Below are 17,871 nucleotides of genomic sequence, written 5' to 3' on the forward strand. Positions count from 1 at the left end.
TTAAATAGATTATTAATAGATTAAATAAATCTATTAAATCTATTAAATTAAACTATTTAGTTCTATTAAAGAACTGTTTTAGTTCTATTCTTTTAAATTTTTTTGGAATTTACTCAACTTGACTAATGTTATTTCATTTCCCCAGTATTTTTAGAAATAAAAGTTGTGTGTGTGTGGTTTTTTTTTTTTTTTTTTTTTGTCTTAGTCTTCTAGGCTACAATCACAGATATTTCTAGAGATTTTTGAGATTTTCATTCTTCACACCCTGGATCTACTTAGGCAATGGATAATTCAATCTACACCTACTCATGGTAAAATCCTACCCTTCCTGCCTCCATCATAATTTTTAATTTACCCCATCATCCCCTCCATTCTCACTGATCACATAGAGCCAAGGAGTGGTCTTTTTAGCTCATTGGTGTTTAGCTGGCACATACTTGGTACTTAATATTCTATTGGGTAATGAATAAATTAATGAAAAATGAATGCCACTTCCCAAGCATAGGCACTGTAATACTAACTGACCTCAAAGGTAATTTCGTAATGCTGTCCTGCTTCAATCGCATGTGGTAAAATACTTTACAGAATCAAATTGGTTTGTTTTTTTTTTACATCAAGACTTTTTGCTTCCTCAGTGAAGTCCAATTTCGTGGATGTTCATGGCTCTTTAAAAGGTAGACCTAACCCATCTTTTATAAGTGTTTCACATATTTTATGTTCTTTTCAAACTGAAATACTCACTGTTTCCCCTCCCTTCTTTTTAAGTTTATTCACACATTTTCCCTGTAGCTGAAATGCTCTAGACCCTCCACCCACATGCCTGCATGCATAAATACTCCTGTAGCCACATGCCACCTTTATTCAAGGACTAGCCGAGTACCAATTAAATCATAAATTCTCCCCTGGTTACTCCCTTTCCCACTCCATTTTTCTAAGAATAATTGTTTTTCCTTGAACTCCCATGGTGTGTGTCCTCCTATAGCATGCAACATCTGGGCTTCTATCACATTTATTTTTGTACAAATTCTCTCTCCCTACCCGACTGCAGATACCTCAATAATAGAAACCCAGGATTGTTTATCCTTACAATGTCCTCTAGACAGGGCTGACAAATAGTAGGTGCTCAACAACTATTTAAAAATAAATCATCACTTTGATGATCCTCAAGACATCCAGTCTGGTCAATGGTTTGTCTCAGATGTTTTCTTGGGCACAGTAATTTCTGTTACATATAAACAACCTTGGTCAAGTATTAGAAATTAGTTTATAATTTCCAACCAAAAAACAGAGTTTGGAAGAATCTGAAAGGAATGCTCACTGGAGGATGGGGACATACTGATGCATGGGTAGAGTGTGAGACACTAGAAAGGGCATTTGAGAGTATGGGCTCTAGGCTTAGTGACTCATGTACTAGTAAGCTAGGGCTCCCATCATGCACACCACAGTCTGGGCTGCTGAAACAACAGAAATGTACTTTCTCATAGTTCTGGAGGCTGGAAGCCCAGGGTCAAGGTGTTGATAGGGTTGAGTTTTTCTGAGGTGTGTCCTTGGCTTGCAGATGACTGTCTTCTCTCTGTATCTTCACATGGTCTTTCCACTGTGGGTGTCTGTGTCCTAATCTCCGCTTCTTGTAAGGACACCAGTCCTATTGGATTAGGCACCATCTCTGTGACCACATTTTAACTTAATTACTTCTTTAAGGCCCTTAACTCCAAATACAGTCTCATGCCGAGGTGCTGGGGGTTGAGACTTCAACACATGGGTTTTGGGAGGACACACGTCAGCTTGTAACAATGCAGCTGCCTCCTTCACCCATCACAGGACTCTTGGACTTGGCCTCTTCTTTTGTAAAACTATTCTTTTCATCATTTCTAAAATCTGTCTCAACTAAACATTTTTAATTTCTCCTTGGATTATTACTCCATGGATTATTACGTAAGAGTAGCCATCATTTATGCACCTATGAGAAGTGGAGCTTTGGTATCATCTCCCCCAGAGCCAGCCAAGCGCTTCTGTCACTAATGGCTCTGCTGACGCCTTCTTCCTTCCTCACCTGAGCCCAGGGGCATTGCCCTGCCAGTTTCTCTGCTTTCTGTCCCAGCTCTCACAAGGCTGCCCCTCACATTTCCATGTAGTGATCACTGGAATTTCCCCCATGGTCTAGACACTAACTTAAATATCTAAATTAATTTATACAACTGGTAAGGTCCTGATTTTCTCTGCTGCCCACTCCCCAGCCTTAGGGCCCACCAACACCCCACTGTGCCTTTACCCTCCACCGCAGCTTACGTTACTGAAATACTCACCTGCTCTCGGTCCCCATGGTTTGGCCAAAACTCGTTTCCATTTGTCTGAAGTGCCTTTTCCCTGCTTGTTCTCCTGAAGGGCTTCGTCTTTGTTCCACTTACAGCTCAAGTGCTTTTCCCCCTGTGAGCCCCCCATGCCCTGAGGCAGCACTGGGAGTGGCTAGTCTTCTGTTCCTCCCGGACATCTGTAGACCCTCATTATCCAACTGGCTTATAGCTGTGGTTTACTGGTCTGTCTCCTACCAAATTTCAGCTCCTTGAGACCCTGCAGTGTTTGCTTTATCTGTGAAACTTAATAAATACTTGTTAAAAGAATGCTGTTTGTGATAACCTAGGTACAAAAAATAAACGGTTGGTTAGTTGAATTCGTATTTGTGATCACTGAGATTTTTCTAAAGATGTCATTTTATTCATTTGATTTTTAATTTACTTTATAAATTCACTGTTTCAGATATTAGATCCATATTCAATATTTTGCCGCACACAAGCAGCTGTTTCTTAGCTTAGACACTGGATGATTCAGATTCATTACGTTGTGGGTAAAAATGCAGAGACATTGTGTTGGCTTTGAAGTGTCTTTTGCCTTCTGGGTGTGTGCCTACAAAACAGAGCATTTCGTCAGACCGTGTTATTTATTGGCTCTGTTGCTGCTATTTCAATTTCCGTTTTCCTTTCCTTCTCCTCTTTAGATAAACAAGCTTGAGGCAGGACTTGGGCGGCAGGATGGGTGGGTGATGGGAGATTCAGAGGGAGGAAGGAGACTGTGCTTCCTGGGTCTGCGAGGGGTGTGCCAGCGCCAGTGGAGAAATACCCGAACAACTCAAAAAGAGAAAAAAAAAAGTTGTTTTGGTGAACAGATTCTAGGCATATTCGTAAGGTCAGGGTAGTGGTGTGAGACTTCGAGGTTTCTGATTTTCCATATAAATACAGCTACTCTCTCTGCGTACTTGACTGATGCTACATGCTTTTCACATTCTCACCAACAAATGAGAGGTCTGTGTTCTGGAAGCTTACGGAACGTAGTCCAAGGTCACACACGTAAACTGAGGCGGAGCTGGGGCTGGAACTCATCTCCTGGTTCTCTGGGCAGGCTCACTGCAAACACCGCCTGAAAGCCCTGGGTGAACGACCCAATTCTACGTGAATATAGAAGGTGTTGTCACGGTATCATCCACCTGATGATGTCTTTTGTGTAAAGACAAAAGCTCTGTGTTTATTTAGTGGCTTTTTACATCTACCCCCGCCCGTGGATCCCACACCCCGCGCCATGCGGTTTGGGAGGTGACACGTTATAGGCCAGCGCTTCTAGCCACGTTCTTCACGCTGCAAATGTGTAGAGAGGAAGAATTCATAGGAACTAATGTAAGAATGAACTCATCCCGTGGGTAACTTTCATTGTATTGAGACAGTCAGCCTATCAGATTATGTATTATAAACAACTTTTAAAAAGTAGTTTCACCGGAATTTACCCCATGGGGGTAATTTTTGGATGTTGCCTTTCAGAGTGGCCAGGTCACCTGTGGGGGGCGGGATTTGTCCCCCGGCTCCATGTCTCAGCCCTGAATTGGTGAAGGGAACCTGCTATCTGGTTTGCAGAGACCCTGGGATGCCCGCTGATTTCCCAGAGAAACGCGGGCAGTGTCACCCGCCCCTGAACCCTGGGCGGGGATTTCTACTATTTAACCTGTAGTCACACATTTGACATGGAAACCGCTGATTTAAGAGCAAGTGAGTTCATTTAAGCCTTCAACACACTGAAGATCTTTTCTCTTTTCATTTTCTAACACTCCTTGAAATAATGCACAATTAAAGGCTGTAACGTGCATAGGGACTCTTCTAGCTTAAGAAATATTTCTTGTTGTAACCTATCAGCTTCCTATACCATAAGTGCAAATAAAAAGAACGCCATGTCATATTTTTTAGAACTCTGAGTGTTGCAGAAAATCTCTCATTGCAAAATCCAGAGAGATTTGATCATTTCCAATACGTGACACTGTTCTGATCATAATAAATCTGGGGCCCCCTCTCTGACGGGGCAGTACACACCAAGAAGACGAAACCACTCTGGGGCTCACTCTTTCCCTGATTTCCTTTGATCAAGAAAAGCCAAGTTTTTAACTGGGCGGTATGATTGTGGGAAAAGGGAGAAAACAGCTCCTTTCCTTTCCTGCAGGGGCGCTGTCATCTCTGTCCTAGCCCCCTGTGCACAAATGGCCTCAGTCACGAGGAACCACACGCCTGCAGTTGGAGGGTGTAGACACTGTGGTTTGGGACTGAAAACAGCATTTATCCGACAGTCAGTCTAACACGCGTGTCAGGCAAGGAACAGTGTCTGAGAAGATGTGTCTCAATGCGACTTGTTTATCTCCTAGATTGAACATTACAGGGCAGAGGGAGGGCCGGCTGTTTGGTGCTCTGGTAAGGATCTTTTGTTTTTAGTTTGTGAGACGATGTTAACACAGACTTACTGGACGGCAATTTCTGCAAATGTCCCTTGACCAATGTCAGGTATAATACATTTTTATTTTCAAATGAAATATCATCCATCAGTAAGTTAAGTTTGTGAATAGCTCACCCAGAAATCCCGCCTTCCACTTCAGGAGGGATGTGCACCAGAACAGCCATGTTTAGTTGACTGTCCTCAACACTGATTGGCCTGATGGAGTTCGTCAAAAACAATGTAAAATCTACTTGTTCCTCATGAGTATACAAAATGAGTGATGATGTACTATGTATAAATAGTGCTAAAATCTGTAGTTTAAATATAACTCCGTAGGCTGTATTTTTATCCCTTGTGTCAGATAATTTGCTGACTTGTTTGAAGCATCAGAAATGAATTGATGCTTAAATTTGCATTTCAAACATAAACTAAGAGAGAGAAAATATATAATTTCTCCCAAATTTATGAAGCTCATTTTCTGTTCTATTAATATACTTTGTAAAACAAATGAAGAGAATTTCTTTAAACTAATTATTAGTCAAAATGGTTCAACTCTAAGACTCAGCACATGTATATAAAACAATGCATATATAAATACATATATATTTATTACCTAAATAACAAATACTGTATACATTTATATATAATATATATAATATATGTAAACAAAAGTTAAAATATCTTCTCTTATACCTTGTACCTAAATATTGTTGTACATTTAGAATTTTTACATGTGAGAAAGATCCAATGAAAAAACTTTTAAATTATATTTTTATCTTTGGAAGGGAAATATACTATCTAATTATTTATTCTTCATTTATCCAGCCATCCATCATTCATACTTTTGTCAACGAAGTCTTGAGACTACTCTTAATTCCATGTACATGAACATATCCTAAAATATGAGGAATAAATGAAGATCATTTAAGGAAGGATCTCTGATTCAACACTTAAAATAAATTGCCTGTGTATTTCCATCTCTATATATCACCTTATTTAATGAAAAGCAATTGCTAACTAAAAATACATACACAGCATGTGCAGGCTGAGAGGGCCTAGAATGAGAATGTTTGCTCTTTGACTTATTGAGAATTACTAGTGAATTTTGAATGGGTGGAGGTTCCAATTGTTCCGATTTTAAAGGAAAATACCATGTCAGACACACAGCTGAGTAAAGCCTCCATAAGCCCATCTAAGTTTCCCACATGAAGTAGTTACACTACTTTGGGAGCACAGGAACTAAGTTTAGTTAGAAGGAAACTTGGAATTTTGGAGACTCAGAAGCCTCTAAAAAGTAGAAAGAATTAAGCAATCTGTTTAGGGAGAAGCATGCAAAGCACACAAGATAATTTGCTGGCAGGACGTGCTTGAGATGGGAAGCAAATGCATAGGTGCTGTTTGCTCCCCACCCTGCCACCAAAAAAAAAAAAAAGGAAGGAAGAAAGGAAAACAACTGATAAGGGTAAAGCACCTAAACTAGGTGTATGAGTAACTATGACAACAACAGTTAGGAAACAGGTGAGACCCACACAGAATATTGGGTCTGGAGAACGTTCCAGTTGGGTTGAAGACCCTATGAAGAAGTGGAGTCCAGTTCCCACAGCCATTGGGCTGTAGACACCCCAGGCCAAGACGTGAATGAAAACCTTTGGCCTTGCCAATAAAGGTATCACAAACCGTGCGACGAAACAGTTCATCACAGAACAGGGTCACGGCAAACTCGAGAACGTGAGCTGATAGAAACTTCTGAAAGAAAATGAACGACTCCACCTTTAGAGGTTTAAAGAAAGAAGAGAAGGACAAGAGCTGTAGTAAAATAGGATCCAGCAAATTTAAGAGAGTCAGGTTTGGAAAGAAACAAATATAATGTCTAAAAATGAAAATACAACAATCAAAATAAATACCAGTTAGCTTAACCAGAAGATTTAGACAATGTTTAAGAGAATTTTTAACTGTAATATAGATGTAAGGGAATTGTGCAGAATGCAACGTGGTATGACAGAGTTAGAAAATGTTAAATAGGTTTTACAAGGTAACAATAATAACAACTAATTTTGGACTACTCTTCAACGGGATAAAACTAAAGAATTAAAGAATATGACATAACAATGTGAGAGGCATTGAGAGTTGAAGAATTCTAAAGTTCTTATATTTTTTGTAAAGTGTATAGAGGTATTGATTAACAATATATTCTAAATTGAGCATGCATTCAAAAATTTAAGTGTAATGACTGGAATAATAGAAATGTATGATTTTCATTCAGAAAAGCATGATCAATTCCAAAGAAGGCAGGAAAGGAGAAATAAAGAACTCTATTACAACTGCCCTTGAAAAATAATACAAAGCGAATATGGTCATTTAGTAGTGAAGAAAAAACAATTTATCAGAAATATACAGCAATCCTGCACCTGTATATACATAAAACATCATAATGTTCACATTAAAAACTGCCAGATTCACAGGGTGAAATTTACAAATCTATAATTCTTCCTTCTTCAGATTTGCATTCACTTCTCTCAGAAACTGGCATATATCAAGCAGACAAAAGTTAGTCAAGATTTGAGCAATACTGGTGGGGAGAGGGGTATGCTTAAGTACAGTTTTCTAATTGCTAACTGTCTTGGAATCACCTGTTTGTGGAGGTATTACTGCTATTGTGAATGACAAGGAACTTGAAATGGTATCTTTAAAAATCAGAGGAGAGAATGAATGATGGCCAAGCTGTGAGTGCCTGTTTTATACCTTGTGTATACAGTCATGGCCTAATGTCGTGGAACCAGTAGGTTAAAAGTCTTAGAAAAATAGCCAATGCTGCTTCTTAGAGTCTCCCAGCCTCAAGTTGTCTCAAATGTTAAACAACACTGAAAGTAGCACTTTCAGGTGTCTGTACTGGTCTTACGAGTATAGATGCAAAAATCCTCAAGCAGATTCTAGCAAATAGAATCCAGTAACATATATAAAATATCATATATCACAGCCAAGTGGGATTTATCCCAAGAATGCAAGTTTGGTCTAACATCTGAAAATCATTTAATGTAATACACTATATAAATAGGATAAAAGACCAAAAAATGCAATTACCTCAACATACGCAGAAATAGCATTTGGCAAAATCCAACACCATTTCAGGATAAAAAACCCTCAACAAATTAGGACTAGAAGAAAACTTTCTCAGCTGATAAAGGGCATCTATGAAAAGCCCAGAACTAACATCATACTTAATGGGGAAAGACTGAATGCTTTCCCGTGAAGATTGGGAAAGGCTGTCCACTCATCACTTCTATTCATTTATGTGCTGGGATTTCTAGCCAGAGCAATAAGTCAAGAAAATAAATACATAAAAGGCATTAGCTTGGAAAGGAAGTAAAACTATCGCTATTTGAAGAAGATGTGATCTTGTTTGTAGAAAATCTTAAGGAATCCACTAACAACTACTAGAAATAATAAAGAAATTCATCAAGGTTGCAGGAATACTAGATCACTGTATAAAAATCAATAGTATTTCTGTAGTCTAGCAAGAAGCACAGTGAAAATGAACGAAGGAAATGATTTTATTTTTTAGCATCAAAAAAGAATAAAATACTGAGGAATGCATTTAAAAAAGGAACTTAAGTTTTTTTAAGTTCTGGAAACAATGGTATGTTGTTTAAAAAAAATTAAAGAAGACCAAAATAAATGGAAAGACATGCCATATTTATGAGGTGAAGAATTAATATTATTAAGATGGCAATACTTGCCAATTTGATCTCCAGATGTATGGAGGCCATCTCAGGTGAGAAAACCACAATGAGCAGAGAAGAACATCATGAATGTGTTCCAAGCACAGTGAACAGACCACCTTGGCAAGAATAATCACATGGCTAGAGGAACCTCAGGAGACCAAGAAGGTATAAGTTTTGAGGAACCTTGAATGCCAGTCTTAGAAGCTGGAATTCAGTTCTGTAGGACATGAGAGTCCTACATAGACTTTTGAGAAAGTAGGTGAAACTATCCAGTGCCTAAGGAATTTAATTCTGGAGAACACATGCATGTTGGATTAGAGAATGAAGGATTTGAGGCAGTTAAGTATAAAGTTTAGTTTGAAAGCCATAGTACCAGTGAATTTAGTTGTTCTAGGCTCTGCTGTCTAATATGGTAGCCCCTAGCCACATGTGGATATATACATTTAAATTAGTTAAATGATGCAAAAGTTCCCCTTCCTCAGTTGCGCTAGTCATGTTTCCGGCGCTTGCCAGCCAGCTGTGGCAAGTGGCTCCTACATTATACAGCCCAGATAAAGGACAGTCTGTCACAAGAGAGGTCTATCAAACAGAACTACTAAGACACTTGTCCTTTGATCCTATGGACCCAAGTTTTACACTTGGGGTGTATTATATAAAGACAGGATGGGTGAGACCCAGAAAACAGAGGGCCATGGATCCACAATCAGCCCAATGCACTCTTTTACAAGTGGTCCAATGACAAATAAACGGTGATAACTGGATTTTTGGCATGAGATGGTAACTTAAACTAGAGCCATAAAGAAAAAATGAAAAATCGTATGTAATCGCAAGAGATATTTGAAAGGAAAATAATAGAAACTAATCCTTTATAAATCAACTAGCCAGATCGATGGCAGAATTATTTGCTCTTTAAGTTAGAAATATCTTGGTTTGTGAGCAGCATTTAGCCTTGATTATAAAGCCTTAAAAATAAGGACTGTGGATGTGGCGGCTGCTGGCACCGGTGTAGGGACAGGGCCCCCCTCTCGGGCCCCCCCCACATCCGCTGCCTCTGGGTCTTAGTAAGACTGTGCTGATACCAGGAGATATCTATGCTCAAAGCTTTCTGTCCCTTTCAATAGAGAATCAGGACCCGGACAGAGTCCCCTGCTCCCAGCAGATTTCTGGCTACCTTGGCTGGCACCGTGTCACCTGACCCCCACCTGCAAAGGAGCCTTGGGACATGCTGGTCAGCCTTCTTGGTTTCTGTGGTGGGAGGGTGCCCGGCAGAAAGAAGCTGGGGGTGAGAGCCGGTCAGAGGACCTTCAGTGTCTGTCACGGCCACATCAGTTTCTTCCATGGATCAGAATTATTATAAAATCAGTGAAGAAATCATTCAAGAGATCGGGTTCTTACCATACGACCCAGCAATCGCACTGCTGGGCATATACCCGAGAAAACCATAATTCAAAAAGAGTCATGGACCACAATGTTCATTGCAGCTCTATTTACAATAGCCAGGACATGGAAGCAACCTAAGTGTCCATCGACAGATGAATGGATAAAGAAGATGTGGCACATATATACAATGCAATATTACTCAGCCATAAAAAGAAATGAAATTGAGTTATTTGTAGTGAGGTGGATGGACCTAGAGTCTGTCATACAGAGTGAAGTAAGTCAGAAAGAGAAAAACAAATACCGTATGCTAACACATATATATGGAATCTAAAAAAAAAAAAAAAGGTTCTGAAGAACCTAGGGGCAGGACAGGAATAAAGACGCAGACGTAGAGAATGGACTTGAGGACACAGGGAAGGGGGAAGGGTAAGCTGGGACGAAGTGAGAGAGTGGCATGGACATATATACACTACCAAATGTAAAATAGATAGCTAGTGGGAAGCAGCCGCATAGCACAGGGAGATCAGCTTGGTGCTTTGTGACCACCTAGAGGGGTGGGATAGGGAGGGTGGGAGGGAGATGCAAGAGGGAGGGGATATAGGGATATATGTATACGTATAGCTGATTCGCTTTGTTATACAGCAGAGACTAACACAACAATGTAAAGCAACTATACTCCAATAAAGATGTTAAAACAAAAAAAAGAGATTGGGTTCTACTGTATATTTCCAGCCAAGAATCAATAAGGTGTACAAGTTGGACCAATTATTCTGGCTTTTGAGTGTCCCTTCATTATATTGAGAAGATGTTTTCTGACAGATCTGTGTGTATTTCATGTCTTTATTATAGAAATAATGGTACATTTCAGCTGCCTTGGTTTTTTTCCCTCAAGAATGTCAAATGAGAAGATATTGATAGGCAGTAAGCTGGAATTGAATGCCAAAAAAGGAGCAATTGATTTTTATATAAAAGTAGATTAGTGCTATTGAGCTGAACTTTGTTTGATGCATTATTCATGTCTGAAAGTTATTTATGCTTCTGTATCCTGCAAAAGTGAGTGGGAAAACCACTGAAAATAACTACTTGGTACAAACACATAACGTATGGTAGGATTGAATCTGCTCTGATAATACATCACAACACTTAATGGTTGAGCAGGATGCAATTAAATATTTGGAAACTTAGATTGAAAATTGATTAGGCCAAAGTAAATGCAAAAGGATAGTTAGAAAAAATTAGAAAACTAAATATAATCTCATTTTTTCCCCATAAATTTATTTATTTATTTTGGGCTGCATTGGGTCTTCCTTCTACTTACTCATGGGCTACTCTTCGTTGCGGTGCGCGGGCTTCTCATTGCGGTGGCTTCTCTTGCTGTGGAGCACGGGCTCTAGGTGCGCGGGCTTCAGTAGTTGTGGCACGTGGGCTCAGTAGTTGTGGCTCATGGGCTCTAGGCGCGCGGGCTTCAGTAGTTGTGGCACACAGGCTTAGTTGCTCCGCGGCATGTGAGATCTTCCTGGACCAGGGCTCTAACTCACGTCCCCTGCATTGGCAGGCGGATTCTTAACCACTGCGCCACCAGGGAAGCCCTGGTTTTTTTTTTAATCTTATTGTTTTATATATATATGTGTGTGTGTATATATATATATATATATTTTTTTTTTTTTTTTTTGTATTTGTTAATCACTTGCTCCCAATTCACTTTGGAAATATGTAACTCTCTTTTTTATTGAAAATATCCAGACTCTCTAAAGGACAGTAATAAAAAAACTCTCAATGAGAGTAATGCTGCAGCCTTTAGTCTTTGCAAGCGCTGTAAACCTCACTGAAAGCATAGAAGCCATATGTGTGCTTCATCTTAATCACTGGGCTCATCGCTTTAACCTTTACTGCACACTCTCATCAAATAGGAACTTCAGTATCTGGCATCTGCAGCACATGTACCATTAAGATTTTGAACAGCACGTTCAATTTTGCTTCTTATGCATGTTATTTGAGAGGTCAGATGTTATTTTTCATTTCCTAAAAGATACAAGAAATACCTACTGTTTGTGCCTCGAGCCAATAAGTAATTTTTAGCATTTCTGAAATCCAGTATACTCCAGCACGTCCTTAGACATTTGCAATTAAATGGAATTGAATTTGGTATATGTTTTTCTTGGGCACTATAGAAACCATAACTCACCAAGATGGTGTTTGCGGAACCAAAATTGTTGGTATCTGTGCTCATCACACTATACACATCTGCGTGAAAAATACTTTTTAAAATAACGCTTTACTTGTTTGAATGATAATTTATTGAATGACTCATCATATTAAAAAATTAATGCAGAAATGATTAAACATACTTACTAATTAATTGTGATTTATCGCACATGGCTTACATTGAATCATTTACTGTAAAAAGAAACTTCAAATGGTAAGAGGTAAGGGAAGCCATTTTACTTTCATAAGGTTCTTTCTTTAAAATATATTTTGATGAAAATTCTTTTACTTTTAAATTACATTTAGTTTTATATAGTTGAGGGAACAATATTGTTTTTTGTTTCTGTTTCATGAGACACATGTATCAGGGTACAGAGTGTATTCTTCATGGAATTTAGAAGCTAATTAGTCAAGAGGCAAGAGGTAGTATCTACATAAATAAGTTAATAAATCTGCACAAATATTTTAAAAAAATTTTTGTTGGAGTATAGTTGCTTTACAATGTTGTGTTAGTTTCTACTTACAGCAAAGTGAATCAGCTATACATATATTAGGTTGGCCAAAAAGTTTTTTGGGTTTTTCCATAACATCTTACAGAAAAACCCGAACAAACTTTTTGGCCGACCCAATACATATATCCCCTCTTTTTTGGATTTCCTTCCCATTTAGGCCACCAGAGAGCATTGAGTAGGGTTCCCTGTGCTATACAGTAGATGCACAAATATTGTATCTTAAAATATATATGATCAAGGAAGAACAAGTTTCTATCTATGAGTTCCAAAGTCAGTGTTTCTAGGACCATTTGGAGCAAAGGTCTGTAAACTGTTTCTATAATAAGCCAGGTAGTTAATAGTTTAGGCTTTGTAGATCATGTGGTCTTTGTCACAACTTCTCAGCTCTGTCCCCATGAGACAGTCAAGAAGACCACCACATTGTGTAAACACATGGGCGTGGTGTGTTTCATTAAAACTTTATTCACAAAAAAGCTGTTCTCTAAATCTCCCAATACTGATCTATCTTTGTCTTCTCTTTTCTTTTACCATAAAACATCTCAAGAGATATTATTTTTACTGCCACTATTTTAGTTTTTTTTTTAAGCTCATTATCATCTGGGTTTCACCGTCACTACTTGGAGGATAGATAATTTTTCAGCCCATTCCACACTTTTCCAGTGTTCCAGTTATTGGAACTTTCTTCAGAGTCTGGCAAGGGTCACAGTTCCTTCCTCCTGGACTTACCCCCATCTTGTTCTCAGAGTTTTCTGATGCTGGGTCCTCTTCCTCCACTTTCCTCTCAAATGTGGGAGTTGTCCTAGGTTCAGCCTCACATCCTTCTCTCCTTACTTGTCACTTTCTCCTTGGGTAACTTTATTCAGTGTTACATCCTTACCAACAGCCACACTGGTCTCTCCTCAATGTTCATCTGGACTTAGAAGTATTAAATGAACAAATCCACTACTTCTCCTGTTGTTATGGCTACAGCTGCCATTTCCACCAGGCTTTGCCTATCCTGCTGTGACAGTGTCTGACTGTCTTTAACATTCACCTCCCAGGGAGGTGAGAACTAATCGTGCACCTGGTTTACAAAAGGGGTCTTTTACTTAAGAGAGCTTACTTTTACTTAAGAGACTTAGACAAGTGTATAGCTAAAACGTGGTACAGCCAATGCTTCAAGTCAGCTAATTCTAGGGATCATGTTTATAGATTATTGATAAGTGGTTCAAATATCTCACTTAATATTCATCTCCATTTGTAAAAACTTTCTAAGAAGAAATCCCATCTCAGTTGGTGAAATTCATAACTGAGAAGGGAATAATTTAATGTTTTTAATTTAGTTTTCAGTAGTATGTGAATTATTGCAATCTCTGGGAAGATTACAAATTATCCTAGATTATGAATTAGCCTAAAATGTGTGTATGCCTGTGTATGAAAGGAGAGCCAGAAATCCTGATTATGCTAGAATATTTAATGAAGAATTCTGGGTTATTTGGAAGAAAAGGACAAAAACTCTTTGGGCCAGTAGACAAGAGAGAAAAATGCCATATATACATGTTGGAAAACTGTTATAAAATTGGATGAAATAAACTTTCAAATAAACTTCAGTCACCCAGAGGGATATGAGGAATGAAATGATGAAGCTACTGAAATAATGATTCTACCAAAATAATGAATCCAGTACATTTACTAAAAAGAAGTTTGTTTTTGTTTTTTTAATGGCAGTGGAGATATGTTTTTACCGATTCAGTCTCAATCCCATATTTGTCTCTGCTTCAGTTCAAACAGGACAGTTTTTGAGAGAGTGGAGGTCAGACCAACATACACACTCATTTTCCAGTGGAGTCGCACATACAATCTTGGTGTCATTTAGCAACGTTATCTCACACCCTGGGTAACAGGGTCACGGATGTGGAATCAGCAAGGCTGTTAATGAAATCCACTCGTTGTTGGAATAGATATTAAGAGACAGAGGTAATGACAAATTGTGCAGCTCTGTTGACACACACATTTATTGAACATCCTCTTCAAAACAAAGAGCAGAAAACTAACAGGCTAGCAAGTTCGAGAGCACAGAGGCAGTTTAAGACTTGAAAAATCACAGACAGTTTCAGTAGCGGCTCAGAGTTTCATAGGCAGCACAAGTTAGACGGTGTTTCAGATTTTGGCCTTGCTTCCTCTACCCAGATGGGCTGCGGGACCACCCCAGGCTGCCCGGAGGCCCAGCCCCACGCCGTCCACATCTGCGGACCCGAGTCACCTCCATGTCCAGGGTCAGGTGCGAGGGTCCACGGGGGGCGGGGGGCGTGAACGCTGCACAGCACCGCGGGGCTGGGGACACAACCTGAATTCACCCCCACAAGGAAGACGTGACTGACGGGGCATGGGGTGCAGGGGGCCAGGCAGATGCATCGCCCTCCTTCGTGGGCTGCCCTGTGGTCCGGCCGCAGCCTCTGCTGAGAAACACGCCGCATCCCTCGGTGCGTATCCTGAGCGCCAGCCAACCTGCATCTTTGTCTCACCGCCCGTCTCTATCCCCGTCACAATCGTGAGCTTACGCCTTCCACATAGACTGTCCTCGGGCCCTAGGTCCTTGAGGACCTGACCCCGGGGGGTGGGTAGGCTTTGGATCTGTGGCCCCCAATTGATTCCGTAAGCCAGGAGCCCAAGCCAGAGTTCTCTTGTGGAATTAGTTCTTACGTCTGGTTAAGCATTTCTGTCCATTTGAGGATGGGTAGCGTGTGGTTCTCTGCATATATTTGGTTTAGGGGAGTAGGTAAGGGCTGCATCCGCTGCTGTTTACCTTCAGAAGCATGTACCTTTCCCAACCACTGCAAATACCCAATTTCTGATCTTACTTGTTTTCCTTCCATTTCTGCTTGTAATTTGGCTAATTCTTATCTGGAATCATCTCAGATTCCTCTAATTATTTCCTCTCATGGACATAATCTGTAGCATTTGGAGCGTTTCATTCCTTATGGAAATTAAATAGACTATAAAAAACAGCATATACTTGGTAGACAGATCTGAATTTAAATTCTAACTTCTTCTCTTGTCAAAGCCTCATTTTTATTTTTAAATGTCGGTTGTGCATTTTACATCTTATATGATGAAGTTGAGTTAATAATGCCTGTGAGTATCCAGTAAATGAGAGGCATTTAGCAAACGTGATAGTGATTATTGTTGCGAGGTCTCAAAACGTATAACAGGTCATATGGTTTTCAGTAAATAAGTACCTTGAAGAAGTGTGGTAAGAAAGACTTGATCTGTGTAATCAATAAATTTAACTACCAATATATATTTTAAGTCTCTATCACTTATTCAGTCTCTATTCCAAATAGTCATTTTCTCCAGTGGATGTGAAATGCTTGTATGAAGTAGAAACAAGGTGTGCATTAAAGGAAGACGATTAAAGGTCCGTGATAAAAAGGCTAAAAGTTGTAAAGTAAGGGGTCTTAGAAGGGAGAACCGTTTTGACTAGGAGGTGATAGACAACATGCAGAGGAATAAGGAGAATATTATTTATATTCAGTGAAAGAGACGCGCCATGAAAACAGAAAAAAATAGCCAATACTTGCAACAGACTTTGCTTTAAAAATGTTTATCTTTTTCACTCAAAGACTTCTAAGTAGTTAAATTGGGTAGAACTTAATTTTGAAGCCCCCTATTAATGCTTATTCTAGGAGACCTTTGCTTTATGGCTTCTGTGGCTTGTTGAATTTTTTTCTAATGTCGCTGCTGCCCTGGCAGGGCTGATGTTTCCTCTGCTCCTGGTAGAGATGTTCTTTGCCTTTCCTTCAGTCTCATTACAGAGCTTTCACTCTGGCGTGCTTTGTGCTTATTTGACAGCAAAGATAAAATGTGTCCTATGAATGCCAGAAGTGAACAGTTTTCCGCAAGTTACCATAAAGGCTCATCGGAGGCCATTATAATGGCTTTAATACAAAGTAGAAAGAAAAGGAAGAGAGGTTTTAAACACATATCAGCTGAAATTCCTCCAGTTCTACCTCTTAAGGTAAAAGTTGAATAAACATTAATTGGATACTATACTATCAAAAGCCCAATTAAAATCCGCCCTGGACAAGTATGTTTTTCTCACCTTGATTGCGTTCACATGCTCAGGTGAGATGCACAGATGGGTCTTAATATGACATCACTGCTCCCAATATGGACGTCAGTTCTAACAAGTCTATTATCTTGTCATTGTTTCTCCACACCTGTCACCTGCAAGAGACTATCGTCTTTGTGCTAATAAACAATCCCTTTTATCTTTATCTACCTTCAGCCTAACCTACTACCTATTTCCTTAGTAGGCATCTCACAAATCTTGATACTTGCTGACTGAGTTATAAACTGACTGAATTAAAAAGTCTAAAACATGTTCATCTGCAGTTTACGAAATGAGGCCATCGACGGTGGGTTTTGTTCTGTAAGAGGAGCCCAAGTTGCCTGAAATTTGTATATTCTGTAAAAATAAGGAAAACATATAAAATGCCTTTTCCCTGAAATTTTTAAGTGTTTTTTTAAATGCATAAAGTTTTTTAAATTAAAAATCTTACAATAGAGTTTTTAGACTTTTAATAATATAGTGGTTCCTAGATGAGCACGTAATCTATATTGTAGCTGCTGTGCTTACTTATATCTAAATAGATGCTCATACCTTAGAACTGGATTATTTATTTTCAAATAAACACACCAAGAATGTTTTTGGTGTGTTCATTTATTTGTATTCCTCCTTCTCATCAGTATGGATTTCTATCAGAGTCTCGTTACCTTTACTTGGGGTGGGCGAAATGGCTGGACCAGCTGACTTCCTGCACCTGTGGGTTTTGAATGCTTCTTTGCTGCCCGCTTTGTACTCACCTGGCAGAAAAAGACACTCCACAGAGAGCAGGCCATTGCTTTATTCACGAGGAAGAGCAGATCCGTTACGTGTGGCTGACTGGAATTCTATAGAAAAATGCCCTGCACATCTATGAATATTAACATTACTAATATCTGGGATAAAACTTTATTATTTTCTAAATGGAATATTTCAAACCAGCAGCGGTTTAGTATCAGATTTAGGTGTTCAGTGGTGAGTTCCATGAGTGACAAATTAGTCGCTGAAAAAATAAATCACTGAATTTTAGGGATGGTGAATATCTACTTTGTAAACTGCAGAGAAGAGGTCAGGTCTGTATGGAAGCGACGTGCTGTATAGTCCCTTCACTGAGCCAAAACCCACACTGAAACCAGTCCTAACCTAACCTAACCTAACCTAACCTAACCTAACCTAATCTAACCTAAACTAACCTAACCCAACCTAACCTAATCCAACCTAA

At 39.3% G+C, this 17,871-nt stretch overlaps 1 protein-coding gene across 12 annotated transcripts in view; it reads left to right on the forward strand.

Annotated features, from left to right (window-relative positions):
- The window catches only part of LOC309614518 (uncharacterized protein), a 368,580-nt gene that overhangs the window by 208,226 nt on the left and 142,483 nt on the right, over window positions 1-17,871 (forward strand). The gene's annotated exons all lie outside the window — the stretch shown is intronic.

The sequence above is a fragment of the Balaenoptera borealis genome, assembly GCF_965194805.1.
Source record: "Balaenoptera borealis genome assembly, chromosome: 17".
NCBI lineage: Eukaryota > Metazoa > Chordata > Mammalia > Artiodactyla > Balaenopteridae > Balaenoptera > Balaenoptera borealis.